Source organism: Barbus barbus (assembly GCF_936440315.1).
Source record: "Barbus barbus genome assembly, chromosome: 5".
Classification (NCBI taxonomy): domain Eukaryota; kingdom Metazoa; phylum Chordata; class Actinopteri; order Cypriniformes; family Cyprinidae; genus Barbus; species Barbus barbus.
Window position 1 is genome coordinate 39,177,920 of NC_136733.1, and position 12,491 is coordinate 39,190,410.

The following is a 12,491-nucleotide window of genomic DNA, read 5'->3' on the forward strand; positions in this document are numbered from 1 at the left end:
CACACTCTCTCTCTCTGCAGCAGACATCACTAGCAGCCATATTCAACAGCTCCGTCTCTTCTCTGAAGAACCACCACTCACTTCAGCTCAGCCTCCCTGTATTCCTCACCTGTGCTCTTCTGTTTCCTTCCTTCTCATTTCCTCTTTTCAGAGCAACATCACTGTCAAACAAGGTGCATGGTAATAGAGCTGGGACTTCAAATCTCTAACACTTGTTGATGGGAGAACTGCATTGAATTTAAAACATCAATGAAAACGGACCTTATTTAGTTAATGCACCTTCCTTATCGTATACAGTTTCTCACAGAATGTCCTCTTATAGGAAATGTTACTTTACAAAAATAACAATGTCACCTACAAATTATAACTTTGATTAGTCAAATCAACATGGTTCACAGGCCTTAAATTATTTTTTCCCCACCAACAAGTGTTACTGGATTGACCTTTCTCATGAATGACTGACCTTATCAGCCTCTCTTCTATCACCGATTTCCTCATCCCTCTTACAAACTCCTTTTTACAGCAACCCTTTCCTTTCTTCTCCTGTTTGTCTACAATCCATCACTTCAGTCCAATAGGCCTGGCTGAGAGCAATCCGACAGGTTTGTGTGCGTCTCTATGAAGACCACTCTCAACAACTACATGTTCTGAAAAAGCCGAGGTGAGAGTCAACAGCAGTGCTCTGCCCTGTTCACAGCTCTGAGAGGGTCAGATGAAGAATGAGTCCATTCACCTGCAGTCTCAGCCTTAGATGGACTATGCACACAAGAGCGGGGTAAAATAGCTCGTTTCAATCTGACTGACTGGCTTCTATGCAATTTCCAGGAGTCTAGATGCATAGTGTTTTTAAAAGTCCACCAGGAAGCAAAGCCATTTTTACACATTTAATGTACCTAACTGCAACAATCAGCATCTGAGTAAGAACTAGCTGTTAGAAATGCCAACGACTGGAGATTCTAACTGCAAAGTCTGCACACATTTTCAACTACTTTTATTTGTGTTGTCTAAAACACTGCACTATTATTTAATGATGACTATATTGCATGATTTTATTGCAGTATCATATGTATTTCAAAAGCATTTGGGGTGAGTAAAATGACTAATATAATAAATATAATATAATATGGATTAAACTGTTCAAAAGTGACAGTAAAGACTTTTATGATGTTCCAAAATGTTATTTAAAATAATTGCTGCTCTTTTGAACTTTCAACTTTCTAAGCATAATACAATATAATATACTTTTTATTCATCAAAGAATCCTGGCAAAAATGCATCATGGTTTCCACAGAAAATATTAAGCAGCACAACTGTTTTCAACATTGATAAGAAATGTCTCCTGAGCAGCAAATGAGCATATTAGAATGATTTCTGAATGATCATGTGATTTTATTTTATATAATTAACTACATACTGTTTAATGTTAATAGATGCATTTTAATTATTGCACATGCTGACAAATATAGAAAGACAAACAAGCTAAGAACAAACAAGTAATCTGGATCGGGAAAAAAAAAATAGTGTTACTTTGACAGCTCCCTCTCTCTCTGGGCGTATATTAATGGTTGTCCCTTGTTTGTAAATGTGCCAGGTTGTGTGAGTGGCTGCAGGCTGTCTATTACAGCTCTCCTGAGGGGCTCGGCTCCATATGGCCACACATATGGCACTCAGCACCATCAATTAATGCTGCTACAACTCTGATTTTCTACCAGCGCTGTCTGTGTTCCGCCTGTCGTTTCTCCTCTCCTCTTCATCTCTCAGGGTTTGCGCTGTTTCTCTTTTTGCCCTCCTGGGAATCGAGTGTCAAGCTGATCGTCTCGAATCTGATAAACGCAAAGTTGTCTCACGTTGGAGAAGCGTCTCGTGACGGGTGAAGCCGATTGGAGGTTGAGGAGATGTAGCAGAGAGGAGATGTCAGTGCAGAAGAGTTAAAGTTGGGTGTCGGAAAACATGGGACACCCAATTTCAGGTGGCAATCACAACATTTTATGATTGCATTTTTAGATTTACTACATGCAAGTGTTGATTTATTTTAACCATCTGATTTCTGAATCATTGATATGAATAAAAATGAACACTTCCGTTCAAAAGTTTGGGATCAGAAAGATTTTTTATGTTATTTTTAAATGGAGTCTCTTATGCTCGTCAAGGCTGTATTTATTTGATCAAAAATACAGAACAAAACAGTAATATTGTGAAATATTATTGCAATTTCTAATATTCATTTCCTATTTTAATATACTTTAAATAGAATTTCTGTGATGCAGCACTGAATTTAGCAGCCATTACTCACATGATCCTTCAGAAATCAATCTAATATTCTGATTTATTATTGAATCTGTTGTGCTGCTTAATATTTTTTTGCAACCTGTGATACTTTTTTCTTTGATCCTTTGAGTAAAATGTTAAAAAGAACAGCATTTACTCAAAATATAAATCTTTACTTATTTCACTTTTTATCCATTTAACATCCTTGCTGAATAAAAGTATTAATTTCTTAATTTCTTAAACACTGTTATTTATTAAAGAATCCTGAAAAAGTATCACAGGTACCAAAAAATATTAAGCAGCACAACTGTTTCCAACATTGACTATTCAGTAAATCAGCATATTAGAATGATTTCTGAAGGATCATGTGACACTGGAGACTGGAGTAATGATGCTGAAAATTCACCTTTGCGTCACAGGAATAAATTATACTTTAAAGTATATTAAAATAGAAACCTGTTATCTTAAATTGCAATAATATTTCACAATATATAAAGTTCTGGAAATGCCTCAGACAGGCAAGTCATTCTGAAGATCAAAGACGGAATGCTGTAGAATGGCTCCAGTTCTTCAGATTTGACTCGTTTCTGTTGTGTCTGTTTGCTGAGATGTTTTTATCAGATGCTTCAAGGTGCTGCCAGACCTCGAGAGAATGCCTCCATCTCATTAAAGCCTGATGCAACTCATACAGCACACACATGCGTGCAGACACGTAAAGCACAAACCAAAAAATTGCACCAAGTAAATCATTTGTCTTGCATTTCTTATGAAAAGCGAGGATTTTCTCTCTTCAAAAGTAATCCCTATTCACGAACACCCAGGAAACCCAAGACATCACTACATTAACGCATCACCCTCCTCTTGATCGCCTTCCAAAAGATTTTGCATGCCTGCCAGGGCTGTTCCTCCCAGCTCTCCAAGTCTAAGCCCAGGCTTGATTGATTGAGTCAAGCTGCTAGTTACCATGTGAACCTAGACCGTTGCCTGGGAGACCGTCACAAAGTGCTTCCTGGGATTTTCAAGGTCACTGGTTGGAGCAGGTCTTGCTGAGGGGGTGGACTCCCCAACTATGAGGGCCCAGTAGGGGGGTCTTTCACAAATCCTAGAGAATACCCCTATTCAATCTTCTTTTCTGCATTGGTCATGCTTGGACTCCGCTGAGGATCCGCAACAAATTTGTTGTAACGTGCTGGCATTCCTTGATTCTTAAAATTCTGCTAATAGAAACACAATCCTTTATATTTTGTGGCGCCTATAACATCTATAGCTGCCCTGAAAAGTATTGGGGCACAAGTCTCAGTAGATCAAACGTCTGTATTTCAAAGCATTAGATAATAATATATGAAACCAAGTGGCATCTGCATCTTCATTTTTCAAAGCAATTTTTTTTTTTTTACAATTATACTTTTCCAACTCCGTCTCAGAGTGAATTGTGATGGTTCTGTCAGGTTCTAGCAAAGTATATCATTATATTAACTACGGATATGTTCCACTAACATTTCTTTTCCACTAACCATCTTTTTTTAAATAATATAATATATAATTAATAATAATAAAAAATATAATAATATAATAATAAAAGCTATTATTTAGTTGCAGATCCCTTGCACACAATCCCAGCAGTGAGTCTGTGACCCATAGACATCACCAGACTCTTGCTCTCATCCTTTGAAATGCTTTTCCCAGCCTTTAATGCTGCCAATTCCAATTGTTGCTTGTTTTGGGGAGTTTCTGTCTTTACTCTCCTCTCCAGCTGGTGAAATTCATGTTCAATCAGATTTAAATCTGGAGATTGACTTGGGCAATCTAAGACTGTCCATTTCTTTGCTCTTATAAATTCCTTGACTGAACTGGCAGGGTGTTTTGGGTCATTGTCCTGATGCAATATGAAGCCCTTCCCAATGAATCTGGTGGCATTTTCTTGAATATTGGTAGGCAAGATGGTTTTGTACCCTTCCAAATTCATTCTGCTACTGTCATCATACATTAAGTCATCAGTAAAGTTGAGAGGGCCTGTTCCAGAGACAGCCATGCATGCCCATGCCATGACACCACCTCCACCATGCTTTACAGATGAGGCTGTATGCTTGGGATCATTGCAGTTCCCTTTTTTTCTCCACATTTTTGCTTTCCCATCACTTAGATAAAGGTTTATCTTTGTCTCATTGGTCCATAAACACAGTTCCAAAACTCTTCTGGCTCACCTTTGTGCTTTTTTGCAAACTCTAATCTTGCCTTTCTATTTTTGGTGCTGGTCAGAGGTTTGCATCTTGCTGTGTAGCATCTGTAATTCTGTGTCAAAGTCTCCTGAGGACAGTAGATTGTCAGAGCATCACCCAGCTTTCTGAATGTTGTTGGTGATTTTACAGACACGTCTTTTATGGTTCATTCTCACAGCTTTCACGATTTGTCTGTCATCAACTACTGTTGTTTTCTCAGCCGATCAGGTAGTTGTTGGTTGCTGGTGGTTTCCAAACTCTTGATTTCTCCATGCCCTTTGTTTTATCTATAGCTCTAATTGACTTCCTCTTTTCTTTTAGCATCCAAATTGCTTGCTTTTCTCTCAAAGTCAGCTCCCTCGTCTTCATCCTGGTTTGTGTGTCACATCGAATGCAAGATTCAGAATGCAGAAGTAATGGATATAACTGATACGACACATTCCCTGCTTTTAATATCTGAAGAATTAATGCAACAGGACACAGCTGATCACTTAGAAAGACCTGTGAGGCAACTGCTCCAATACTTATGCTCACATCAGATAGGGGGATGAAACTAAAAGTGCTGTTCTTTTTATTTGGTAAAACATGTATGTGTTGAAACGGCTAATAATAAAATGTGACATTCTGTAGTTTTGTCTCATATTCATCTTTTAATCATATTTGTAAATGTCTCGACTCCACAGCCAACTGAGCAATTTTGTCTTTACTGTTCCAATACTTTTGGGGGCACTGTGTGTGTGTATGCATGTATGTATATTTAGGGAAAAAATAAAGGAATTGCAGAATGTTAGTTCACTGAATCACTCAGTCCTGATGCATTTTTTTTTTTAAACTACATCTTACCAAAAATATCAACTATCCAATTTCTGCTAGTGCACAACTTGTACTCGAGGCATTCTGGGTCAGAGGGACTTTCACTGCACTAAATTAGAGTGGAGCTGAGGTAAGCCATTTAAAACCAAGCTGGTTTCTTATCTGATGCAAGACCTCATGGATCCAAGATGGTGATGCCAACCATATGCTGCTATTCAACAACGAACGGCAAACACTTGTTGAAAACATCTGGCCCTGACTTACTTTGCTGTACGGAATTGATAAATTCTGTGCCCAAAATCTTTCTAATAAAACATGAGCTCAGAATAAATGTGTATGCAATGAATTAACAATTCCTGACAAAAAGAAACTTTAGAAGCAAACTATTCTTTATACTCAAAACGAATGGCGACACAATAAGATAGCTATGAATAAGACTATTACAGCGGACACATTCTAAATGAATCCACCAGACATTGTATTACCAATGATCTGTGTAGCATCATTCAAGTTACGCTGGACTTAAAATAAGCAAACAGATTTGATAAGATCTTGAACTTTACTAGCGAATACTATCAAACTAAACAAGAAGAATCTATGACACCCGACACACCAATATCAACAAAACGAACATTTCATGTTTCCATTGCAGTCGTTCCCTGTCAGTCTGACTGCTCTGATATCTAGTAAGAGGCAGCTAATTATATCGGCTTGTCTCTGCTGCCCACTGAGCTCAACATTAGGTGCTGACAAGCTAATACAATCATCTCTCCCTCTCCATCCGCTCCAGGAGAGAGATTTAGCCCTATGTTCCTCAGCCTAGTGGGCTGTTAAATTGAGCGTTCGCAGGGCAGGCGGTTGAATGAGACTTGGCATGTTTAGAGTGTTAACCTTGAGAGCAGACAGAACTCTTTTACAGAAGAGATGGGGTCAGCTCTATTTCAATTCAGGAGATACGATGGAATTCCACGTGCGGTACTGATTGATTCCTACACTTCTATGTACACTTCTCGAGTTGCCTAATGAATTAAATTCAACTTCTCTTGAACTGTCCGAATCAAAGGAATTGACCCTAACCTGGAACAGTTGGAAGTTGGGGTTCTCAATACTGTAGTCTGGCTAAAAACAACTCACTGGTTTCATACCACGGTCGGCTTATAATAAACACTATGAGGAGTCAAACAAGCGGAAGTAACCACCATTTAATGAACGAGTCTGGTGTCAGAGCGATGATATAGTGTGAACACGTTCAGATTAACCCAATAAAGTCTGTTCTTCTGTTCGTAAAAATTATGACTCTTACAATAATGCGGATCAGCCCTGAGGTTCAAATTCCCTCTAATGGACATTTTTCGGCCTAGGCTGCTGGAAAATGGGTGACAAAAGAAGAAAAAAGGGAGAGAGACTGCATATGTTGACATTCGAGAATTTGACTGTGGTCATAACTCTTTATAAATGTACATGTGTCAGTCATGATCAAAACACATGTCAAGGCATGTGTGATGAATTGAACCGCAATGTGCCATGCAATGCGTCAACGCAAGCAATAGCAAATCTAAAAATGGAAAGTTACACAAATATTGTGTAGTCATGATCGATCACTGGCGTTAAAATTGGTGCTATGGTGGCCTATAATGTTAAAACAAAATATCTAAACATAATAAATACAATGTCACACATTTCATCTAATTGCATGCAGAACAACTTGGCTCATTATCCACTTTGAGAAATCCTGCAAAAATTTGTCTCCTCTCTCACTAGCAGACAAATATAACCCCTAATGCAACATTAATATTGCTATGCTGAAATGTTCTCTTCGAAAGATTAGGCAGGTTTAAAATCTGAGTTAGTGTGCTGGGACCAATGTCCCCTCAGGCTCAACACTATCATCTGCAGCAAAATGACTTCGGTAATGAAGAAGTCAGGCGCATAAATCCTCTACGGCCTCACCTCTCCTCTGCCTCCTATCCTGCAGAACAGCTAGTAAAAATTCCCTTTAAAAAATTCATAGTGCAATTTTGCTCAAATCCCTCCCAGCAAGCACAATTATGGAACTTTCATCTCAATTGATTTATGTGCAGGGCTGGAAAGGAGGTAAAGAGCGAGCAAGAGAGATAGAGAGGGAGAGAGAGAGAGAGAGAGAGAGAGGCTACCACTAAATCATTGTTTATTAAGGGAGCATATACAGTAAGTGTGCATCCGATGTTATAGTATCTATACATTCAAATTACAGGAATGTAAGGATACTCGTATAAAGGAAGAGTCTGGCCTAAACAACTTAAGTTCTACAGGCAGCATCTGAGGCCTATGCCATAAAATCTCTGTTGAAGAAAAAAAAAAAAAAAAGTGAAAAAACATGTTTAAAATTAAACATGTACAGTATATGACGATTAAAAGTAAAAAGCAAAAAAAAAAAACTAAATTTATTTTTATATAAAAATATCTTTATTATAAAAACAATTTTTATTTATGCCCGCCTACCCCAAGAAAAATAATAATAAAATAAATAAATACTTAAACATTAACATTATGTTACTATCATGACTATAGTAGGAAACACTTAGCAATTTTTTCTGTGTTAATATCATTAATACCTTAGTATAGTATGCATTGCCTAAAGTTTACCTAAAAAAATAAAATAAAATTAACTTTAAAAGGCACAAACTTTCACTTTAAAACCATCCAGTCAAACTAACTCAAACCAAAATGATTCAAAGTCCAACGTTTTTATGAGATTAAGATTATTATGGTCTCAATTTATAGAAAAATATGGAATGGTAAAAACTTGAAACAGCTCAAATAATAGACCGGCAGGAGAAAAAGACGAAATGAAAAGAGGAAAACGAAAAGATACCAAGCCGAAAAAAGCAAATAAATAAATAGATTTCAAATAACTTTCCTGAAATTAACAACAGAGTTGCGACGGAATAAAGACTCCATCCATCATCGACTGATGCACCGCTGTGTCACGCTTCATTGAGTTCAAAATATTTCCTCTTCAGGAAAGCGATTTATCAAAAAGCAGACATCAACAAAAGTACAAAACAAATTAAGTCAAACATTTTCAGTCACATTCCACAAAGAGTGCATCTGGGTGAAGTGGAATTTAATTTGATTAAACTTCCTGTTATAATTGGCTCCCTTTCCAGGCTGCAGAAACACTGTCGACTGCCGTGCTGAAAACTCAATCAAGCCACATTACGTTTTTATCAGATAAAAATGTAATTGATTTGAAAGCAGACATGATGTATATTACAGTGGGAGCGCAGTGGAAAGCCTCCGTTGGGGGCGGCCTGTGGGGATCTCATTAACTCTATCTCTGAATTGCTGAACATAAACGAGCTGACATTGAGGGATCGAGGACCCACTGCGACACCATCTGAAGTGTTTATCTCGACTTTTGAAACCAGACTACGGTCTCCAGCGCAAGCGTGTAGTTTTGCAACACGCATGGCGTCTCATCAAGCCTGTCCACCGGTTTTGAACAAAAAATAAGGTCCGGTTCACATTATCGCCTTCACAGATTACATTAAAATATTACAGCTGAGATCCAAACCCAGCTACGTTGAAGATACATGTATGAATTAGATGGGTTTTTGTATTGGTAAAACATTTCTAAAGCAATCTGTTCATGAAAATAATGCTAAATGTCCTCGTTGAGTCAAAATGTACATTTATATTTATGCATTTTATCCAAAAAGTCTTACACTGCAATCAAGGCAGATCTTTTAAAATTAAATAAATAATAATACAATTAAAAAAAGAAAAGAAAATAACCAATGTACTTGGTGGAACGTAGTTAGAATGGAAGCCTATCAGCACTGAAACAAACCAGATAAAATAATATATTTTTTAATGAATTGCTGAATATTTTATGTATTTTTTACACTAAAGCACCATTTATAAAGCAAATTGTTAGTGAAAATAATTATCCTTAATTCCCTTGGTGAGTCATAATTTACATTTATGCATTTTATCAAAAGTGACTTACAGTATTGAAGGTCTAAATTTGAGCAAAATAAAACACTAAAAAGGTATAATAAATCACATCTTACTAAATTATTGTTGGGTTCAACTATAATTTATTATAATTTATCCACCAAGAAAAGACTATGATTAAAAAGAGATAATATACATTTCACTAAATAATATATTTACAAATTAAATGTATTTGTAATGGTAAAACGCCATTTATGAAGCAATATGGTAATGAAAATAATGCTAGTGTTAATACTAAATGCCTTTTGGCGAGTCAATTTACATGTGTTCTTTTACGCATTTCATCCAAAGAGACTTACACTGCATTCAAGGTCAACATTTTTGCATGTTACCTGGAAATACCTTAATGTCACTATACTCTGCCAGTTGAGCTACAAGGACCCTTTTAATGAACTTCTTTAGCACCGCTGCCACGCTGCACCGAGCCTTGCCGCTGACCAGTCCAAATTTTGCTAGTGACATTTCCTGATATGTATTTTCTGTTCTTTCTGCACTCGCCTATCAATAAGAGGCAAAAAATGAACTTCTCTAAGCCCTCTACTTTAAAAATCACCGCTGTTGCACTGTGTGGAGACTTTGCCGCCTCTCCTGCGGGAGCATCTCATTTCCTGTCTGATCCTGACCGCACAGCCCTAGAGCCCCTCTGTCGTTACTAACAGAGCCCTGTCGCTAACGGCTAACGAAGCCTCGGCGGAGGAGATAAAGACATAGCGAGTCAGGGGAGGAGAGCAGCCCGCACAAAGCCCGGAGGGATTTGCTCATCACTCTCTCTCTCGCTCTGCCTCATGTGGTTTGCAGTCCCATTGGCCTGGTATGAGCTCCCAGTTTGATCCCAGACACTGAAGCGGCCCTGTGAAACGAGGACTCAATTAAAGCAAAATGAGGGCAGAGGGGGAGCAGCTATCTGGAAACAACAGGAAGAAATCCCCCCAGAGCTATGGCCTGAATACAGCATGCAAGTAATGTGATCCATCACGTAGAGCTAAGAGCACACGGTGCGAATGCATTTTGAATAGCTGTCAGGACATCTTGATGTACGACGCAACGGCATTTCCATACAAAATCAAGGCAGGAAACTTAAAACAAATGAGATTTTATATTGTATTCTGGCAGGGTGAAAGATAGGTCATAATAAGGAAATATGCACAGAATAGTAATAATAAAAAAAAAGGCCTTTTTGAATAATGGAACGTATATGGTGCTAACTAAAGGTTTGTCTATGAAGTGACACCGATCTATTCATTTAATGATATAATTCCCCAGAAAATGCATGGTATTTACTATTTAAAAAAAAAAAACTAACATCTGTCACCAAAAATTGCCAAGAATTTTATTTTTTTTAAATTATACACACCCACACATATATCCAGTATAGCGTCATATTTAATATTTCTATAATATTTAAACTTTCACAAACTATTTCACAAATGTTTTCCTAAACTGCTCATGCCAAACACACTTTGTCTCAAAAACTAAATGTATAAACCTCCCTCAAGAGGTTTATAAACAAACACAGTACATTAAGCGTAATAAAAGACAGAGGGAGCACATGTGGAAAAGGAGACAGAGTAGAGTCATTAATCTAGTTGTGAGTATCATGCTAACTTGTTGGATGTCCCTGTGCTATATAAAGATCTGGTACCACTGTAGAGTCAGCTGTTTTTCCCCTGGCCTTGCAGAAAGCCAACAGCTGCCTAAGAGAAGCCATCCACTCTGAGGTCAGAGCGCTTTAACGGCTGTTACACAGGTTCAGGTAGCAATGAAAATGAGCTTAAAGCTGTTTGATAGCAGAGGTGTAAACCGTACTAACCCAGTAGTTTGTAACTGTGATAGTGATGTCTGATTTGTGAACTAATCATTAGTTTGAATTATTATTATTACATAATAGTATATATAATTTTACATTACATGATATTTATTGATAACATTTTTATAATTTGATTAAACATCATCACCAACAACAATTAGATGTGTTCTGCATTTTTTTTTAATTAAACACATACAGTTTCATGTCCACTAAAAATATTTTTGGACAGTACATTTTCTCAAGTAAAAAGGCCTAAAACTATCATTTGTGCCACACCTGTCAAATATATAACATTACCAATGTTTGAAAATCAGTTTGAAAATTAGACCTCATTTTGATGATTCCAATTGATTGATTACACACTTCACATCTTTTATTTGAGTCACTATCTATGAAGAAATCTTACTGATACTCAAGCATGAGTGTTGGGTAAAAACCTGTGACCTGGTTGAACATGCAATAGTGTCTGCCAACAGCTGCTGTAGAACATCTCTCAATCTGCTTGATCTCCTCACAGATCAAACCCCTCTCTGCACTGAGACGCTTCTGTGTACATATCTCATATCGCTTTAGATGACTGTAACCCTGTACATCTGACCAAAGCCTCAAACAGAAGCATGAGAAAGTTCTTAAACGGACTCATGCTTCTAAGTGACAAATAATATGTTGACACCAGGAACTGTGAGGAACACCTTTTGAAGAAAACGATTCAGAACAGTCCTTTGAAATGACTAAGTGGCAAAAAAACAGAGGCCACAGTCTCTCTTACAGAGGTCTGGATGAGGCTAACAGGGTTGAGCTTCAAGAAACCCATTGATGGAAGAAATAAAAGAGGGAAGTTCACAAACTGAGAAGAGCTGGGAACAAAAATCAACAGGTTCACCTCATTTAAAAGGTAAAAAGGTTGTTTTTTTTTTTTTTAAAAAGCAATGGATTTATAAATACCTCTGTGCTTCTTCTATAAACTGAAACTGTAGCAAAAAACCACAAGACCAAAGAGCAAGTGCGTAAAGCCAGTCATGAGACACAAACATGGTCAATGGCTTAGTGTTCTGCACATCACACAAATTAAAATTAGATCTGTCTTAAACACTCTAATAAAAAGCCATATGAAAGTACTTCTAACCTCTTCCTGTTTTGCTCTTCCATTTCCTTTTTCACAAAGATGGGTCATACTGTCAATTTTATAATCCGAACATACTTTTAATTAACAAGATCTAAATCTTGAAATGTACCCCAGAAATCCAGACAGGACCGGGTTGTCCACGCACGACGCCCCCTTGATGTCTCAAGCAGCATTAAAAACAAATTGAGTGTGGAAATGCATTTAATGACTTTAGTGTCTTAATGAAAGATGTTCTTTGTGCCTTTTAAAATCATCTGAT

The 12,491-nt window shown here is 37.4% G+C and overlaps 1 protein-coding gene across 11 annotated transcripts in view; it reads right to left on the bottom strand.

The window, feature by feature from the left end:
* The window catches only part of LOC306870136 (fibrosin-1-like protein), a 283,720-nt gene that overhangs the window by 118,957 nt on the left and 152,272 nt on the right, over positions 1-12,491 (bottom strand). The gene's annotated exons all lie outside the window — the stretch shown is intronic.